The 12,639-nt window shown below is 43.2% G+C and overlaps 1 protein-coding gene across 3 annotated transcripts in view; it reads right to left on the bottom strand.

Annotated features, from left to right (window-relative positions):
- LOC126262572 (obg-like ATPase 1) overlaps positions 1 to 12,639 on the bottom strand; it is a 307,783-nt gene that overhangs the window by 41,631 nt on the left and 253,513 nt on the right. The gene's annotated exons all lie outside the window — the stretch shown is intronic.

The following is a 12,639-nucleotide window of genomic DNA, read 5'->3' on the forward strand; positions in this document are numbered from 1 at the left end:
TATTGTTGAGTTGTTACAGAAATGAGACAGTTTGTATTAGAACAGCGAATTGATACTGTGGAGTATTACATAAAGACAGGCTCCATCAAGGAATGTAAAGAAATGTTTCAAGCGAAAGCAAAAATCAGAAACTCTGGACTTGCAGTGCGTCATCGAAGAGTAGGAAGGGCTTTAATATCATCTAGACCACATGGAAAAAGGGCTCGTACTACGTTACGATGGACGGGATAGAGCAGCACGGTATTCAGTATTGCCCAGCAACAATTTTATTTTCATGGACGTGTAATTTTCAAAAGTCTGTGTTTATTCTGACCGTTGCTTTTTTATTTTTCAGTTAAGTTATTTTCTTAGTTTCAAGGCATATTCTTTGATTTCCTGCTCCCCTGAACCTAAGCCCACTCACGTCCGCACTAAAACTACTTCTGAGTATTACAGTATGTTGGTAATTTTTACTTCTGGACCGCCTAATTACAACAGTTGTAATTAGACGGTCCTGAAGTAAGAATTTTCAACATACCGTAACATTACACGCAACTGAGGACGACAGGACCACAGAGGTTGAATATGTTACTTCTGAGCAGTTTAAATGTTAATAAGTCTCATTCTTACCAGCCTGTAATAGCGCAGGCTGAGAGATTACACAGTGATATCAAGAATGAGCTCTGTTTTCATGTTCTATCAACGGACACTTAGTCCCAGCGCATGGTGGACGGCGCAGAGCAGTTGCGGCACCTCTCGCCAGATGTCGGGCAGAGCGCGGGAGGCAGGGTCGGGCAGTGGGAGGGGCCCACTTGTATACAGCGGGGGAGGGGCGCTCTGCTTTCATGGCGTCAGCCCAGCCACTCAACCTTCCCCACGCCGTTTACACTCTGCGTGACGTATAAAGGAAACACAGGCTACGCGGAAATCGTCTAACTTGAGACAGACAAAGTAAAACTGACCCGGAAAACCCTTACAATTAGACGGGCGCGTGATGGACCATTGTTAATGAACGTCACAGAAGATTCTGGAAATGGCAACCGCTGAAGGTGTTGCAGTGCTGAGTTCGATTTATCAAACTGTGACACGAGTGGCAGCTTGAGGGATGGCAGCAATAGCGTTTATCAATGTTCTACTGTAGCTCTTACAGTATGTAACGATTATTTGAGTACACTTGACCCTTCAATTTTCCCCGCAGCCAAAAATGGCAGGGAGAGAGATTAGGGGATGGAAGTGACCAGGAGATTTCAGCGTCTCTGCTGACTGATTTCTCTTCACCAAACACCTCACGTACTTCTGATAAGGCTGTGTGTGCTGTTCCTCTGTCTTGCTGAAAATACCGATACAGTCGTTCATCTTTGTTCCAAAAATGGATTAAGCAGTTTTTGACATACCAGTTAGCATTAATAGTTTGATGAAAGCAAGGTTTTACGATGCGAACACCGAACAATGCGCACCAAACTCCAAAGTTCGGATTATGCAACGGTCCTTCAATATACTGAAGGGGATTTTATGATGCAAAACGATGTATGTTCTCGCAGTTCACATACCGTGGCGGGCTGAACCAGACCTTACCTGCAAAAACGAAAAACTGAGGATCCGAAAGTCTTGACTTCTCTTCCGTCAGAACGCACCGGCAGAACGCAACAAGCGAAAGTTTGTCTGGACTCGAGCACAACAGTAAATCTGTAAGGATACAGATGAAAGTAATTTTTGATAATGTTTTGATACGACGGTATCTCAGTTCCCACTTGCAGAGATAAACGGCATTGAGATTCCAGGCTTTCCTTCACTCGAGCTACGTTTTCTGGTCATTTTCACCAAGGTTATTACGAGGTTTTCTGGATTGTTAAGCTGGAGCTGGATATTCCTTCCATGTACTTCCAATTGCGACACCTATTGTCCCATTCCCACCAAATGGGATTTGGCTGATACGAACGTAGATTTCTACGAACTTCTGTATACCACGTCTGAATGGGAATAACAAAAATAAAGATTTCGTGGGGCCAAATTGTACTAGATAAACACTGTAGACAAGCATCTGAACGAATGGTAGCCCTTGGTTGCCCTCATTCACCCAAAAGCATGACTATATTCAATAAAGTAACGTAATGTTACGGTAAAGGTCGGCAAGTTTCTTACTTGTCAGCTTCTGACGAAGTCCATAATGTTCCAGAGAAGGTTTCATCAATCACAGTCTTCGGAGAACGTATATCAGTCACAATTATCTCAGATATTCACCCACGTCGTGGTGGTGGCAAGCAGTGTTATGCTGACATAGGCTCTTGCGGTCCTCGCACAATTTCCATGTTTTTGGCAATAGCGCGCTATTCCTCGCCGCCGACTTCTTCGCCGCTTTCCTTTAATGGAATTACCATGCGTGTTACCGCCCGTTGGTCCTCCGAATTTTTTAAACTTTATACTTCCCGGTCACTATTTTGGGGTTATTTAGCAATCTTTAGACCCACAGTAAGGCGATATTCGATCGATTATTTCTGTAAGACGATGACTAATACAGTTAATAAGTAATGCACTTTTAGATTTTGAATTCATTATTTTATTACTGACCGATTAACATCGTTTCTTGCTGGTAGCAGGAACTCGACTATAATACAGAGAGGAATAAAAACTGCCGGCAGGAAGCAAATTTCCATCATACAAACATGCAGGTCTCATCGAAATATGCGCGTTGGAAGTGGAAAGATACCAATCTTAAAGGAATAGTAAGCAGTTATCTTAAAACAATGAAGTATACTGCGTTTACTTCTAATAGTTGCATCATGCCAACTCCTTGAACCACTGTATACTATATCCCAAACATCTCCTCTCGCTCTCTCTCTCACTCACTCTTTCTTTCTGCCCGCACCTCCCCCCCCCCACCCCCTCCCCCACCACCATCCAGCCCCCCTTCATCCGATGAATAACTGATGTAGCAGTGGAGAATGTCGGGAAACTCTTGCACTATGGTTGAATCAACCTATCAACTCAACACGAATCAGAGTATCTACACTATCTTTTTATCCCAGATACGTATAGATTCTTTTCGTTCTATACCATGTCTGTACCCACACTAAGCATCACATGGTCTTCGAGGAAACTGACAACATTCAAATGTGAATTCGGAATGGGAAACCCGGAGCTTTATCCTTCCTTATCTGCAGAATGTAGATGGTTTCACTCCTGCCTGCTTTATTCAGTTGCGATGAAATGCTCATCATTTGTGTAGCCAACTGTATAGTACACTTCATGCCATTTTGAATACAGTTGCGTGTCGCAATAAAGGTATTGCAATTGTTAGTTTGGTGCATACATTTGTAACGTTTTTCCGTAAGTTTAATAAACACAACTAAGACACATACCAGAGACATTAGTCATTAATAACATTTTCTCCTTCGCTCTTCAACAGGTTGCCAACGCTGGGGTAACCTATCAATACAGCGACTGTAGAAGTAAAATGGTTTTGAGGTGAAGGATTCGTCGTGCCATGTTCGGAGCGCATTTTCATCCGGAAAGGACGTTCTTTGACGTTTGTTCGACAGAGAGCGGGAAATGTGAAAATCTGAGGGGGCAAGATCAGGTGAACAAGGTGGGTGCGGAATGGCTTCCCAAACCCAACACCTGTATAGCGTTTTCTGTCGGTCTAGCAGAATGCGGGTGGGCGTAATCATGTAGTAGCATCACTTCACGCAGTTGTCCTGGTCTCTGTCCTTAGATTGAGTCTTCAACACGTCTCAGCTGTTGACAATAATTGTAAGCATTGATGGTTACACCTCGGGCAAGCAATTCTTAGTATACCACACCGTCGCTGTTCCACCAGATGCGTAACATTATCTTTTGTGGATGCGCGCAGATCTTTGTACGGGAGTTGTTGCTTTGTTTGGGCTAAACCATTCCTTTTTTTCATTATATTAGTATAAAGACACGATTTCCTGTCACCAGTAACAATACAGGATAGGAATGGTAAGAGTTGTTCACGAGCCAATTGATGACGAGCACGCAGAGGTGGCAAATATGGCCACTTGCTGATTTATGTGATTTTGGCTCAGACCACGCGGCACCCACGCACCCGATCTTTTAACCTTCCCCAGTGCATGCAAATGTCGCACGTTGGTGCAATGATCACAGTTCATCACGTTTGCCAGTTCTCCAGTACACTGGCGTGGATCACTGTAGATTAATTAATGCGTTTAGACCAGTAGTCGGCACACATTTTTGCTCAAGAGTCAATAACTGATATCGTGTGGCGGCATTTCCGGCCGCATATGTACCGATCTTGTCTTTAACAGGCAACCTATATAAATATGTTATAAGCCTCCAACTGACTAGTTATAGTGAAGATGGCTATCAACCTCAGCAACCCCGAAGTTGCGATACTGCAGTTGTCAGACGAAGCGGTGGTGCGTTGTCTATTTGAGCACATGATCAACTGATAAATAACAGTGACTGCACTGACATTTAAATGCATTTTGCAATATGAGACACGATCTCAAACGTTTAACAAACGTTTTGAAAGTCATTTTTCTTCTACTGACTGCGTTCAGGTACAACAGCGTTATTTTAATTTCACATTCCTTTCTAAAAATACGTACAACATTTGAACTGACGGTCTCTGTTAAGCGCGTTCACGAATTCACAGCTGCTGATCAGTATGGCTCGCGCTCCCTTAAGTTATCGGCACAGGAAACAAACAATAAAATACTCTTCCTCTCACATCCTCTAACACCGCATTGACCGCTCTTTACCCCTCTGCCTCTGAGGTATGTGGGCAATTTTACTTAGCTCACAGGCGAATCCATCGTGAATTAAAATTACGCCCATTTTGTAAAATTACTGTGTCTGTATTTTCATTTGTCACTGAGTACGAACACCACACTTCTTAAGAACTCTTAATGTTAACTGACGTTTTTGGATTCCGTTGTTAGCTGCTTGATGTATATTATTACGTTATGTGGCCCACGGCGCACAATTTGACGACCACTGGTTTATATGATCTTCATCAGACCCCGAAGGTCTTCCCGAAGGTGGAGAGACACTAACGTCAATCCTCCTTAAAACGAGGTAACTATTTTCTTGCCGTGGTCTGTCCAATGGAATTTCCCCGACACGCGGCGCAAATATTTCTGGCCGTCTCCTCTGCTGTCATGCCTCTACCGAACTCAAACAGAAGAATATGTCGTAAATGTTAGAATTTCTCCTTTTGACACTCCACTTTCTAGCCTCCACAGATTCAGTCACCGTCTCCAAATGAAAATCGATAAATAAACCCATGTTGTTGTTGTTGTTGGTGTTGGTGGTGGTGTTGGTGGTGGTGTGTGGTGTGGACTGCAGTCCAAGATTGGTTTGAAGCAGCTCTCCATGCTACTCTATCCTGAGCGAGCCTCTTCATCTCCCAGTACGTACTGCAGCCTACATCCTTCTGAATATGCTTAGTGTATTCATCTCTTGGTCTCCTTCTATGATTTTTACCCTCCACGCTGCCCTCCAGTACTAAATTGGTGATCCCTTGATGCCTCAGTATATGCACTACCAACCGATCCCTTCTTCTAGTCAAGTTGTGCCACAAACTCCTCTTCTCCCAAATTCTATTCAATACCTCCTCATTAGTTATGTGATCTACCCATCTAATCTTCAGCATTCTTCTGTAGCACATGTCGAAAGCTTCTATTCTCTTCTGATCCAAACTATTTATTGTTCATGTTTCACTTCCATACATGGCTACACTCCGGACAAATACCTTCAGAAAAGACTTCCTAACATTTAAATCTATATTCGATGTTAAGAAATTTCTCTTCTTCAGAAACGTTTTACTTGCCATTGCGAGTCTACATTTTACATCCTCTCTATTTCGGTCCTCATCACTTATTTTGCTGCCCAAATAGGGAAAAAAAACCATACAACTAGGATGCCAACATACAAAACAAAAACACTGCGAACTCCTGCATGAGCCTAATACAAAGGCCAATAATGGAGGCAAGTAACGACGAATGTCAACTCTAGATGACTCTGCCACACAGGGTTCGACGCGGGGAGCAAGCAACACGCGCAGACGAGAGCCGACGAGGTGGGAAGGGTGAGCCAAATGGTCTAATCGCGAGGCTCGCCACGTCCCGCAGAGAGTAGTCGGGACCGCAACAGAAATCTCCTTTTCACCCAAATTAAAAGTGGACTAGCTTTTTTCCCCCTCCTGGAACGCTGTGGCGAGTGCGCGGAAGATGGGCCGCGGGCGGCACGTTCGAGAGTGGCGGCACGGCGTGGCGAGGCGCGGTGCGGCGGCCCTTAGCCATTCTCATGCAAATGACAGGGGGCGGCAGAGCGGCCAGGAGACGGCCAATTTCGATTCCGGCCGGCGCGAGCCGTTCCCGGCCGAGGGCTCTAATTTTCCCGTGCAGCGGGTCGCGAGTAATACGCCCACCATTTCGCTCGGTACCAGACGACGCGGTCTACAAGATACGGACCTTCTCCGCTGGAATAAAAGGCGGAAAAAAATTGTACAAGAATAAAAAAAAAAAGATGAATACGTGGAGCTGGCGACGGGGCGGTTGACTGGGGGCCGAAAGCAGGGTGGGAGCAGGAGGACGAGGGAAGTGGGATGAGGACGAGAGAGTCGGCAGGCTACGTCAGGAAAGCGCGCAGGGAAAGGGGAAGGGATTGGGATGGGTGGTCGGGGCCACTACAAATTTTTGTCCGGGGAAAATTTCTCCTTGGTCGACGCGCGCGGCGTGTGTGCGCCCGCGCATTTGCATGCGTAATGGGCCGGGCTGCCGAGGACTGCGCGTAAGGTAATGACGGCACACGTGACCGCCGGAGGCGACGCCGGGCCAGCCGGAGCAGCGGTGCGGTAGTGGGTGGAGGGAGGGGTGGCAGCCTGCGACAGGCGCGCAACGTGACGCCGGCGCCGGGGCATACCCGGGGACACACGCGCGGAATCACTGGGCCCGACGTTGCTTCTGTCTCGAGGTCTGTCCGCTGGCTGGAAAAGGTTATGCAACCCGTTACGCACCCTTGCAAGATGGGTTGCATACTACCCAGGAACATATGGCTAAGGCTGTCTTCGCACGGGACTTTAAAGCCATCTTGGACGTGGAACTGGTCGAGTTTTGTGACAAGTTACATTTGGCAGAGCATTCTCAAATGTGTATGGAACAACAGGCCGTGGCCAATGACATTCAGAGCTTCCGCCATGCAATTTGTATTCACTAGTTTCCATTTGAGGCATGTATTTGGTGATTTTTACATTATTACTTACATGCTACGAATATACGCTGGTTCCAACACAGACACACTGTAGATATCACGAAACCGCGTCGTTTTTGTTAAGATGTGTTGTAATCAAATGACAAGTGTTTTTCGTATTATTACTTGCGCTTTATGAAAGTACACCATTTCAATGCACCAGGGCATCTAAGACTTCTTAAAAATGTGTTGTTTTTGGTGCAGTCTGTTATAATCAAATGTCAGACAATGAAAAATATGCGGTCAATGCCTTTAGGACTTCGTGAGATAAAACACTTACATGGAGAGATTATGGAATGATACTCTATGAGTTCCATAAAACGTAGGCCTATAACATTTGGAGGTCGGTGCCTGGGTACCAATTTTCTAAAGCAATATAATGCAATGGGACTAAAAAATGAAAATAAAAAAATCTTCTTTGAAATTCAGATTTCCATGTGCTAGTAAGTAATGAATATTCGGAACTTAATAACTTCATCGTCGGTACCCGAGTTCGTAGCATATAAGTCTTGCAATTTTAAGGTGTAAAGCTTCTTTTTTACTTTTATTTAAATTCTGTATTTATCAACAAATGGAAATGTTAATTAACAAATACTGAATCAATTTTGAATAAAAATAACAACTCTTACACTTAATTGCCAATCTATGAAAATGTGAATATTTATATGAAATTAAAATCTGGTACAAAAATGTGAAATATCAAATCGAAAATAAAATACTTCTTTATTTCCAGAGCTTAAACAGTTTTATTAATATCTATTACTTTATCATTAATTAAGTGTAAGGCATTTCGCATACCTGTATCACAATTTCATGAACCAGTGATTAAAAAACGAAAGTTGTTAATTTTATCAAAAAATTATTAAAGACTGTTTGTTAATCAACATTTCCATTTGCCGATAAACATAGAATTTAAATAAAAGTAAAAACAAAAGTACCATCTATCGAGGTTTGAACCAGAGATCACACGCTTTCAAGCTACGATACGAACTCAGATACTGGCGATTACGTTGTAAGATCGATATGTTGTACACTTAAAAGCGCTCCGAAAACTTGTAATGCGATTACGTTATAAGATCGATATGTTCTACATTTAAAAGCGCACCGAAAACTTGTAATTTCGAAATGCAATTTTTTCGGGATTTTTGTTTTGTTTTTGAGAATTACGTCAACTGCTTTAAGAAACTGATGTCTTAATATTGTATATCAGGGATTTGAATAAAACTGGATATATGTTTTGAAGTACAAGATGTTCTGTGTGTCTAAGAGAGCTCTCCACTAAGAAGACAGATTGCTCGTTCTTGAGGACGGCCCAACCAACAGGGACCATCAGTTACAAAATTTCTGCATGCATCAATGGCTGATGTCCTCGAAGTTCAGTAGAGACAGCGTGCGTTTTAATAGACGCAGTGAACGAGGATGAGTGTTTGAAACCATTACCACAACAAACATAGCTGTGACGAGATGTTTTCGGCCTATCTGAAAAAGTAAAACGCACTAGGCACTTAAAAACGAATGCCAAAGCAAATTTGTAATTATGCAGAACATTTGGATGTTCAGTCTATTGACATGTCCACAAACTATTTCACGATTTTCTCCACTCATCTTCGACGATCGCTAACAGAGTTAATGTACCTATTATGCGCACGTGCATTTCCATAAGAGTAATCCCTGAGCGTGCACCAACCACATTGGAAAACACATTAGGCCTGGTTCACGTACGGAAACTAGTACCGCATGTAGGAACGGCATAAACTATAGTTACGTTTACGTTAACTTGTAGACCTTAGGACGCGGAAATTAACCAAGAGCAACGTACCATTTTTTCATTCCGTAAAATTATACGACAAATCGTATTTCCGTATCGTTCACAGTATCGTTTCTGTTGCGACAAATTATGGCAGGTATACTTTGCCTCCCTTCCTCCACTGCGAGAATAAGTTTCGATCGAACAGAATGTTGCGCCGGTCTAAACATAGCGTCAGCTCTATCTAACATATGGTTCGGGAGTCACGGCAAGTCGACAGGGGGGCAGTTGGTACGTGCAACTTTCCGTGACAACACTTACTGCTAGGGTAGTAATATCAAGCTGCATGAAACATTCGGGTATATGAAATACGTACTGAATACCTGATCGCAAAGATTTAGACTTATTTATCTTCAAGAACCTGAAACTTGTTTTTGAGCAAATTTAACTGCTCAGGCGGTGTAATGGTAATGCGAAACTGTGTTTAATGTGTGTACTGAGTAAATGAATACGATATTAAAAGGCAGTGGACGGACATTATTATATAAGTTTTCATTCATTTTGATGTTTCGGAATTACTGCGCCTATCATGGAATAAAAATATTTTCTCATAATCTCATAGATAAGAATTTTAACGACGGTACAATTCAGTAGGAACGTGGCGACTAACTATGTGACTGTGCTGGTGATCCGCCCCCTAACGACGTTAAAGTAGACTCCTGTCTAGTGACTGGAATGCAAACGACTTAGCAAATTTTACATGTGCTACCATCAACACCAGTTTGCTTGTGTTGTCCCATTCTCGAACACAATATGAACCACATTGTACGAACATTGTTTACACAAAAGACGTTTGAGTAAAATGTTTACGGCTACTGTTTTCTTGATCAACCTCTAGGGAAGTAACTATAACAAAAGCCTTTGACTGGCTTACAAAATTAAACAGGGTGATTTGGGACCTCACGATAAAATTTTGCGAACAGTAAGTCACATATGGTGAATATTTTTGGTTACTAAGAAACATAACCCTCGTTTATGACTTATACTCATGATATATTCACATGGTTCTGAACGTGACTAAAAAAATTATTTTTTTTTTTATAAAAGGCCTTTGTGAAACAATTTACAACGCGTCTCTCGTGTATTGCAAGCACTATGACATGCTTGATACCGTTGAAGACACGGCGGTTGAACTTTTAATTAGAATGCAAGGATTCTGTACCATGCCGTGAAATGTGTAATGGATTCGGACAACCGGCATAGGTCTGAAGGCAATTTGAGTGAGGTTTGCCTCACTCTTAACTCGTCCGCAAAGAAAGACATCAGACCACAAACTGGTCACGTTAAAAATAAGAATGTTTCCGAAAGACAGCAGTTGTCCTTGCTGGTCGTTCATCGTACTAGGACCAAAAGTTGACTGTCTCCTTTTAAGAGAATTGTACTCATAGATACCGCGTGATACAAGAAGAAAGAAAAGGTTTCAATTGTTTATTACAGACAAATTATAAAAGACAGAAACACATTGCGCACGTCACTGGTTAGAGGAAGGTTCAAAGTGTTGACACAACTCCGCTGTTGTTTGTTTGCAGCAACATGGCGACTACACCACAAGAGAAATCATTTTGTGTGTTGGAATTTGCGTGATTCCGCTTTCGATTCAGCAAGAATCAGCTTCTGCACAATCAGATTTATGACTGGCATACAAAATTCTTGGAAGCTATTTACGCATGAAATGGTCCACCAAGCGTGGCTGATGAAAATGTCGAGCGTATCCGAGATGCGTTCACACGGAGCCCTCGAAGTCCACCAGACGGGCAGGCCAGGAACTTCAAGTTCCTCAAATAACGGCGTGGCGTGTTCAGAAACGACGCCTCCATATGAAGCCTTACAAGTTGCAATTACTGCAGCAATTGCGTCCCGGCGTCCACAACAGAAGGTACGAAATTTGCATTTCAGTTGTCCAGGATATGGCAGAGCACGCTTCTTCCGAGTGACTCACCTTCTAGGACGAATCGATGTTTCATCCATCGGTATACTAAATCACCGTATTGTACGAATTTGGGTGTCACAAAATCCTGGCGTCGTCGAAGATAAAGGGACACACCGATTATACGTGATGGCGCCTCGCCTCAGTTTCACCTGGAGTTGTCACGTTATCTTGAAAATCCAACCACATAGGCCCTACGTTGGATTGGAAGAGGTGGACAACAAGATCTTGTTCACCGCCTTTGGCCACCCACGTCACTAGACCTCACACCTTGCGATTTTTTTTTTCTGTGGGGGCAAATAAAAGATAAGAGTCTTTGTCACAGCTACGGCACCTACTCTTCACGAACTGAAAAATCGAACTGTTGACGCTGTGGATTCAAAAACAGGTAACAGTTGATTCGAGTGTGTTATGGAACGGACTATCGTTTCGCTGTTCCTCTAGCAACGCGTGGTGCTCATGTTAAGTGTATTTATAGAGTCTTTGCTAACATGAAACTTTGAACCTTTTTCTAGCCAGGATTCTTCTACAAAGGGGAAGAAAGCCGCAAAAGCGAGATAACTCATTAACTAGCAAAAATAATAGTTTATTCAAAAGTTCAGTGACTGAACACGTTTCTTTCTAAAAGTTTATTTTTAAACCATGGTTCAACAATGTTTGTAACTGGTTGACATCGAAAAGTGTCTACTTTTGAAACCTTAAAATTCATGGGCAAATATTCCGGTGTTAGTGACTGTTGAATCACTAAAACTGCACCATCAAAAAGGCTAGCAAATAACGAAATTTTATTTATGGTGTGCCATTCCATGCTACTGCAATTCTATGCCACGGTCCATTAATCGTTGTAGTTGACAAGTGACGGCGCGCTAGTTTTTTCGAAACCCAAGATCAGAGGTTTCCCATGTGAGAGTGACATGGAGAACGTGCTGGCAATTACTTAACGTTAAACACGCTGGACAGCGTTACTCATACATAGTTTGTGCGGCTGCGGTGAAACGCTAACCATTGGCATATCGAGGCATGTCGTACACTTTATGCGAAATTGACTTTTGTTGCATGCCGTCTGTACGATGCTGCAATTTTAATTGCCAGTAGTGTAAATCAGAAATGCCGAATCGAAAACACTCGCGAGTTTCTTTCTATTAAGGGTATTGAAGTAACTACTGAGAAACGAGGGGTGTTCAATAAGTAAGGCGACAATTTTTTTTGAAAACAATTTGTTTTATTCAGGTTTCCGGACACCATATTATTCCTTACTCTTCGGGCTACATAACCCGATTGTTCAACATGATCTTCGTTCAATGCGACCGCCTTACGGCACCTTACTGGAAGTGCCCGCATGGTGCCACTCTACTGGTCGACGTTGGAGACAACGTCTTGCTGCATGAATAACTTCCCCATCATAAACGTACTGCTTCCCATCGAGTGCATCCCTTATTGGTGCAAACAGACAGAAGTTTTTTGTTAGGTGGCAAGCAACCCAGCGGGTACACTCATTCGAGTAACCAAACTGCTGGAAGAGTGTGTCAGCAACACCAACAGCGACATCCAGTTGAGCAGCGAGGTGTTTGTGATCCGTTGAACACCTCGAATGAGAGTGTCTGCACGTTCCAATACTGCAAGAGTCACAGCCGTGTGGGGCCGGCCGGTACGCGGGAGATCGGACAGATTTGCGCGACCTTGTTGCGATGAT

The sequence above is a fragment of the Schistocerca nitens genome, chromosome 1, assembly GCF_023898315.1.
Source record: "Schistocerca nitens isolate TAMUIC-IGC-003100 chromosome 1, iqSchNite1.1, whole genome shotgun sequence".
Taxonomy (NCBI): domain Eukaryota; kingdom Metazoa; phylum Arthropoda; class Insecta; order Orthoptera; family Acrididae; genus Schistocerca; species Schistocerca nitens.